General features: G+C 37.7%; 1 pseudogene; it reads left to right on the top strand.

Annotated features, from left to right (window-relative positions):
- Nucleotides 1-2,768: 2,768 nt before the first annotated feature.
- LOC148113666 (vomeronasal type-2 receptor 26-like) lies at nucleotides 2,769-7,342 on the top strand (annotated as a pseudogene).
- The last annotated feature ends 715 nt before the right edge of the window (nucleotides 7,343-8,057 follow it).

The following is an 8,057-nucleotide window of genomic DNA, read 5'->3' as shown; positions in this document are numbered from 1 at the left end:
AAAAAAACAACAACACATACAAGATAAATGTAAAACGTGTTTTAGTTTATCTTTTCAAAGATCTTGTTTCTTCTTTTTCCCTTTTGGGGGGGGGGAGTGTCAATGATTTTCTATGTAACTTTTACTTTTATCTATTTTCCAAAGGATTTTCCAATCAAGACCTGCTAATCTGTACCAGATAGTTGATGTTTGACCATTTCATCCAACATTTCGCAGGGAAATGGTTTCTTGATCCATTGATCAAATTAAACTTTTGTCCTGATTTCTAGAATTAGAGCAACGTTGTAGCTTCCAACTTCCCAATTCCATTTCTCCACCATTTTCAAAACAGGTGAAGCATCAGTCACTTATGATGTCACTCCAAAGAAGGAAAGTTGTTGATCAGACATATAAAGAAAACATTGCCATGTTGCCAATGGTTCAGTGGCAATTATGTCCCTTATGAATGACTGCAATCATTCTATTATTCTAGCAGGCCACAATATCAAAAGGTCTGCACAGAAGGGAATAGAAAGTGAGAAAGGATCTATATAGATACCAAACACAACATGGAGGAAGGAAGTCGTAATGCTGACTCTGTGAGATTCATTTCCACAAAGTTCTCTTCCTTCTGTTTTATCTGCCAGAAGTTCTCCTTGAAGATAGACTCAGACATTTTCTCCATATGCAGAAAATCATAAAATTGATCCTCCTGGTGTTCCGGATGCACAAAGCAGTTACTCTGAGCTGTCCTGCAAGTGATGCTTTCCCTGTTCCACATGAGTGGTATCAGCCTGGTGACCTCGTCATCGGTGGGATGATGTATCACTTGATTTACCATTTCTATCAAGCTCTATTCAAAGAACATCCTTTTCTCAACCTTTATGATTCACTAATGTAAGGATTTTCCTTTGAATCATCTGACCTTAGACCCACATAGCAAGGAATCATTTATATGACCTTTTGTATAAAAAATGTAGAGTTTTTCATGTAAATGTAAGAATTCTTTGTGTTTTAAAAGTGGTGAGAGAAAAGAAAACTTTCATTGTGTTTCTTTCATTAACAACATTCTCATAAGTAAAGCTTATTTGATTGTGTGGAAATTATCAAAAAGAAGAATGCTAAAAAAAAAAAAAAAAACCAGCTCTGCCAGACTTCACAACACAAAATAAAAGTGTTTTTCCAAAAAGCAACTGGACATTATTGTATTTTTCTTTGAAAACATTTCATTACTTATTGAAGAAGCTTCTTGTTCTGTCTCAGTTCTGGATCAATTCTGGAAGCTTCTTGGATGAGAAGAGAAATATTTTCAAAGGGAAAAAAGAAAGAAGAAAGTCCATTTGCCTTTTGGAAAAGCACTTTTGGGCCAACCATGACTTGGATGATTGAGAATCTCCATAGACATAAATATTGGAAGTTAGTTAAATTATTAGCATTCTATTTTACCAAACAGGTGAGGAATGATAGGCCAGAGTAAAGATGTTTTAATATTTTTCTTGCAGCCAAAGTGGACACAGACGTTAGATATTTATTCTGAGGGAACTTAGAATTATGAGAAATCATAGAATATTCCTTCAGAAATGAAAAGATTCAGATGAAGAAGATGTATGGATTTAGAGAGAATCTCACCCTTAATCTATAATTCTTTCTAATTCAGTAAAATTCCTAGAAAACTAAATCAACAGAGAAAACAAGCCATGGCATTCTAGGTTAAACTGAAGGCTGAAGTTAAAACTCCATAAATTAACATAGTATGCCTTATGATGAGTAACTTTCTAGAAAAATATAAAGGAAAAAGATTGTATGCAAAATATATTTGGACTGATTACAAAATTATTTAATACTTTAATACTTCAGAAGCAAGTTTTTACAAACAGTACCATACTAAAATAATTTGCAAAAATATTATTATTATTACTTTGAAAAGGTGTGCTTAATCTATTTGCAGTGTAATAATCAAACTCTACCAACACATCCTTGCTTTGGCCTTTGCTGTGAAGGAGATCAATGAAGACCCCCAGATCTTACCTAACGTTACTCTTGGGTTCCACATCTATGACAGTTACCAGAATCCAAGGATGACCTATCGCACCACTCTGGACCTGCTTTTCAAATCCCAGGAATTTGTTCCTAACTACAAATGTGATAGCCAGAAGAATCTGATGGCCATCATTGGAGGATTAAGTTTTGATACATCATCTAATATAGCTGAAGTTGCAGGTTTCTACAAGATTCCACAGGTCAGTATGGAAGAGATGAACAGAAAAAAAAAATACTTTGTTGTTATGACATAATTACTGAGAATCAGATATTAGATTTGTATTAAGACGTTCCACAGACCTTAGCACTCTTTTATGAAGCTACAATGCCAACCATAGAAGTGAGTATCTAGAGTCATTCCATTCCAGAGGGAAGGTTTGAATGTAGCACACTCTCATCTTGTTCAAGCAAATGAACTATTATAATGTGTTTGAAATAATTCCTAGAAATTACATTCTATACTAATATTTCAAAAGAAATAGAGGAAAAATTCCTTCTTTGGATATTTTTTACAGGAAAACTAGATCCAGAAAGATTGGATTTGAGCTAATGATTCAACAGGGTTTTATGACTCAAGAGAGTATTATTCTGCTTTATTTTAGCTGACATATGGCTCATTAGCTCAAGAGGAGTTTCAGACCAGTGAGCTCTCTTCACTCTATTTCATGGTCCCAAAAGAGGACCATCAATACATTGGAATTATCCAACTGCTTCATCATTTCAGATGGACATGGATTGGGATTTTTACTATGGATAACAACAATGGAGAACGTTTCCTACAGAAAATTCAGCCCATACTTTCACAAAATGGAATCTGTCCATCGTTCATACAAAGGCTTTCACAACTAGTCCACATAGAACACTTTGGAGAACTTGATCACATGGTCTCAGATATTTACATAAATTTGGGGAACAGCAACACCACCACATTTCTAGTCTATGGAGAACCAGGGACAATTATGTGCCTCAGGGCTATCGTATTTGTAGCAGATCCTGAAAACAAGCAAACTGAATTATTTAGAAGGGTGTGGATCATGACTGCACAGATTGATTTTATGCTCTCCGGCTTTCAAATCAGTTGGGATCTCCAGATGTTCCACGGGGCTATTTCCTTCATGGTTCATTCAAGAGCAGTTGTAGGTTTCAAAGAGTTTCTTCAGACCATCAAACCTCATTCAGACAACAGAGATGGGTTTCTACAAGATGTTTGGGAACAATCATTTGATTGTTCATTCTCAAAGTCAGAATTGCAAGAAATGTCCAATAGGCAGTGCCCAGTGGAAAAGAAACTGGAGGATCTTCCTGGGCCTGTGTTTGAAATGGAAATGACTGGCCAAAGCTACAGTGTCTACAATGCTGTTTATGCTGTGGCTCATGCTTTGCAGGCTCTATTCATATCGGGGTTCAATAGGAAAAAAACTATGCTGCGTAAAAAAACTGACCTTCCACTTTTGCACTCTTAGCAGGTATTCTCTCTGCATTGGATGCTTCTTTTATTTCAATGAGCAATTTGATCTAGAATTACCATTTGAACTTATGGCGGAAAGTCTTAATATGTTCTGTTTATAAAATCCAGTGTGAAAACAGGTCATAAGTCACTTTTTTCAGTGCCCTCGTAACTTCAAACAGTCACTAAACAAGCTGTTGTAAGTAGAAGACTACCTGTATTATCCTTTAAATTCTCTCTCTTTTTCATTCTCTTTCACATAGCTCCATCTGTTTCTACATGGCATTTCTTTTAACAATTCGCCTGGAGAGAAAGTTTCTCTGAATGAAAAAGGGGAAGTAATGGGTGGATTTGATATCATCAACCTCATCACATTTCCCAATCGGTCTTTTCAAAGAGTTAGTGTCGGAAGAATAGATCCGAGTTCTCCAACAGGCAAAGAATTATTCATTGATGAAGATTTGATTGTCTGGCACCCAGCTTTTAATCAGGCATGGACTCATTTCATGGACTGTATCTTGAGCTATTATGATCCCAAATAGAGTCCCTTGAACCACATTGAGCAAAGCCTCTTTAGAAATCTAATTTCTATGTTTGCAAGAAAAAATGGCATTCTAGGAACAAATATGGCCCATGATCAAGCATTAATCGAATTGACAAAATGATTTTGCAATGTAGAAGTCAGATTTTCTTTTTGGTTGCAATTACCTTTCAAATTATGAACGTTGCCTTATTTCCGTAACATTTTCATCCCTCATATTTATTTATGCAACTTGCCTTTTTCAAAGAGGCCGTTTTCCTCATCACTGTAATTTCAACAAATTTTAATGCATAATATAAATCCAGCCAGGTAATATTCACTAGCCCTTTGGAGAAGTAAAGAATTCTTTACCCCAATAAAAGATGGTGATTAATAACTCAGCAATGAAGGTGTCCCAGAATAATGTTGAAGAATCTACTTTGAGTCAGTCACTGGTCCACCTTTGGTCCCGGTGACTGTCCCAGATTAGATCCTGCAGGATTAATAAATGTTTTTTTCTGAAAACCTCCCTTTGCAAGAATCTTTTATGTTTATCACCAGGTACTTCCAATTTCTCTGTGTAATGACCATTGCTTTCCTGGATACTGGAAGAAGGAGATTGAAGGAAAACAATTCTGTTGCTATGACTGTGTTCCATGTCCAGAAGGGAAGATTTCAAACCAAACGGGTAGGTTAGATATTCCAGGAAGTTTTCATTAGGTTGATTTAAGCAAAGAAAGAGGAGCAGTGGTTCAATAGCTTAATGATGCTAGAGAAGGTCATTAAGCTCCAACGGTTTGAGTCCTAGCATGGTGTGGGGTGGTGAGCTTCCGTTACTCATCTCAGCTTCTGGCAATCTAGCAGTTCGAAAGTATGTTATATGGAAGGAGATAAATAGGTACCACTTCGGTGGGGAGCTGAGCTGGCACTTCATGTGGACGGTTAGAATCCTGCTGGCACTGCACTTCCCATTTGGGATGTCCATTTGTGAGGCAGCTTTAATGTAGGGACAGGACCCATATGATGCTGCTGTCAGGGTTCTGACCGATGCCCTAATAAAAGCAGGAACCTCAAACCAAGTTTCAAGAAAAATCCAGTTGTTTATTAGGAGCACCATATTGGCACAAACCAAATGAAGCCAGCTCTGACGTCATTCAATTCGTACCTTGCCTCTGACTCTGTTTTCCCCTTCCCCCAAGGTGTGTCATAAGTCACATTCCCCAACGAAGCAATTTTGCGGGTCATGAAAGTCATTCCCTCCAGCCATTACTGGTTTCTGTGGAGATGGCCTTGACTTTGGCCAGCTAGGATGTGTTTTCTTTTGACCGAGGTGCAAATTCCTCAATGCAGCTGCGAGGGTTGATTCCCCATCCCCCTGCCTATGCAACTTGGGAGCAGGTCATTTGCACCTGAGTAGTGCAAATGGTATGGAGCCTTCTTGAAACTGCTGAAAGGACTGTGTTGTGGAGCTGTGCTTTGTGCAGCTGTGTTCCTTTTTGCCCTGTGTCCCTTCACTGTGGAAGACAGACACAGGCTGTTGGGGATGAGTCTCTGTTGTCTGCTTCTCAAACTGAAGCACAAATGGTTCCTGTACTCTGCAATCTTTTTCCTGGAAATCCATTCATACTTCCACACCATTTGAAGGGTATTCATCCCAAAGTGCATAGCTAAATGTCAATGGAGGTTCTCATTCATCCAGGTCATGGTTCTCCCAAAGTTGCTTTTTAATGAGCATCTGTCTGCAAGGAATATAAATCCTTCCATTCCCCACCACCCAGTCAGAGCTAAAGAAGCTTCTTGGAGGAGAAGCGAAAGATATTCAAAGAAAAAACAAGAAAGTCAAGTTGCCTCTTGAAAAAGCATCTCTGGGACAACCAAAGTCAGACCTGGGTGACTGAGAATCTTCATAGACAAACAGAGCTAGCAGTCTTAGGGCAGCCAAGTACTAGTCTGTATAAGCATTATAGTCTCCTGGCTAATGTAACATCACCATATACTAAATAAATATTTTTTTTATTTTATTTTAATAAGCAAAGTGTAATTTGCACACCTTAGTATGCAAATAACTAATACTTTTAGTTATTAGTGAATATTCATTTTTATAGCTGTGACTGTTGTTCAGGTCAATACACTCTGTTACTAGAGACTTACATATATCTTTACGGTTTTCTTTTCCATGTTTGAGAGAAAATGGCGAAAGTCCAAATGGCCTACGTTGCAAAAAAATTTAAAATGATACAAAGGGTTGCATTTCAAAGAATAATATTCCTTCCATTTCTGCTTCGTTTTAAGCCAGTCCTCAAATTTTCCATTTGAGGAAAAACTGAATTTTCATAGAAACGTGATCAATCTGGTAAACGGTGGAAAGAACTCAAAGTTATAACAACTCTCACCCATTCAGAAAGTAATTTGAATACTATAGGATACCTAGATGATAAATTCCTTGATTTTCTTTCCAGATATGGATGATTGTTTTCAATGTTCAGAAGATCATTATCCCAATAAAGAAAAGAATGGATGTATCCTGAAATTGCTGGTCTTTCTAAGCTTTGAAGAAACATTAGGAATTGGTTTGGCCTCAGTAGCTCTTTGTTTCTTCTTCTTGACATCTTGGGTACTTGGAACTTTTATTAAGCACAGGGATACTCCCATTGTCAAAGCCAACAACCAGTCCCTTACCTACACTCTGCTTGTCTCTCTTCAGCTCTGTTTTCTCTCCTCTTTGCTCTTCCTCAGCCAACCTAACAATCAACCTAACAATCCGACAATCAACTTTTGGCATCACTTTCTCAGTGGCCATTTCTAGTGTTCTGGCTAAAACTATCACCGTGGTTGTGGCTTTCATGGCCACTAAACCTGGTTCTCAGATGAGGAAGTGGGTGGGGAAAAGATTGGCCTTTTCTATTGTCCTCTCATGTTCTCTATTCCAAGTAATGATTTGTATTCTTTGGTTGTTCACTTATCCGCCATTCTCTGAGTTGGACATGCATTCAGAGCTCCAAGAAATGATTTTACAATGCAATGAGGGGTCAACTTCATTCTTCTACTGTGTCTTGGGCTTCATGGGTATCTTGGCCATCGCCAGCTTTATTGTGGCTTTTCTTGTCCGTAAATTACCTGACAGCTTTAACGAAGCCAAGTTCATCACCTTCAGCATGTTGGCCTTTTGCAGTGTGTGGATCTCCTTCTTTCCAGCCTATTTGAGCACAAAAGGAAAAGCCATGGTAGCTGTGGAGGTCTTCTCCATCTTGTCCTCCAGTGCTGCTTTACTGGAATGCATATTCCTGCCAAAATGCTACATCATTGTTTTCAGGCCTGAGCTAAACCACAGAGAGCAACTCACAAAAAGAAATTAGTACATTGTGCGTGCTTTCTGGCTCTCCTAATTAAAAGATCAAAGGTGGTTTGTATGCAATTTCAGGGAAAGAACCTGATATTTGGTGCCTTTGCAATCCATCCTCTTTTTTTCATTGAGGTTTCTCTATAATTTCTAGATTTAATGGGATTTTAGTGTGGTCTAGAGGGTAAGGAACTGCGGTAGAACCCAAGGGGCCATGAGTTCAAGCCGTGTCTTGGCCATGAAAGCCAACTGGGTAACTTTGGACCAAACACTGTTTCTCACAGGGTTGTTGCTATGTGGAAAAAATAAGGGAGATGGTATATTGGATATGTTTGCTGTCTTTGGTAGTTTGTAAAATAATAAAGTGGTATATATTGTAAAATAATAATAATAATAATAAATGAAATGAAATGAAGCACTAATATGAAATGAAATGAAATGAAATAAAGTAATAAAATGAAACAAACCTGCTATGGCAAGTGAAAGGGATTGAAAGATGTAAAATGTACGATGACATCATTAACTAAATTCCACCCAGTTTGTAAAAGTATAGTGAGCTGCACAAAAGGATGTCATTTCCACACCACAAAGAGTATGTTTAATGTTATGTTTTATTATAATTTATTATAAATAGATAGCTAAATAGCTAAGTATCTAGATATCCAGATATCCATAAAGGAGGGGTGGAGGGACAGAAATAGATAAATCATAGTAGAGAGATGGACGGATGG

This window comes from Pantherophis guttatus, chromosome 4 (genome assembly GCF_059756535.1).
Source record: "Pantherophis guttatus breed Tessera chromosome 4, ASM5975653v1, whole genome shotgun sequence".
Classification (NCBI taxonomy): Eukaryota; Metazoa; Chordata; class Lepidosauria; order Squamata; family Colubridae; genus Pantherophis; species Pantherophis guttatus.
The sequence above is the reverse complement of the archived record's forward strand: the minus strand, read 5'-3'. Positions and strand labels throughout refer to the sequence as shown.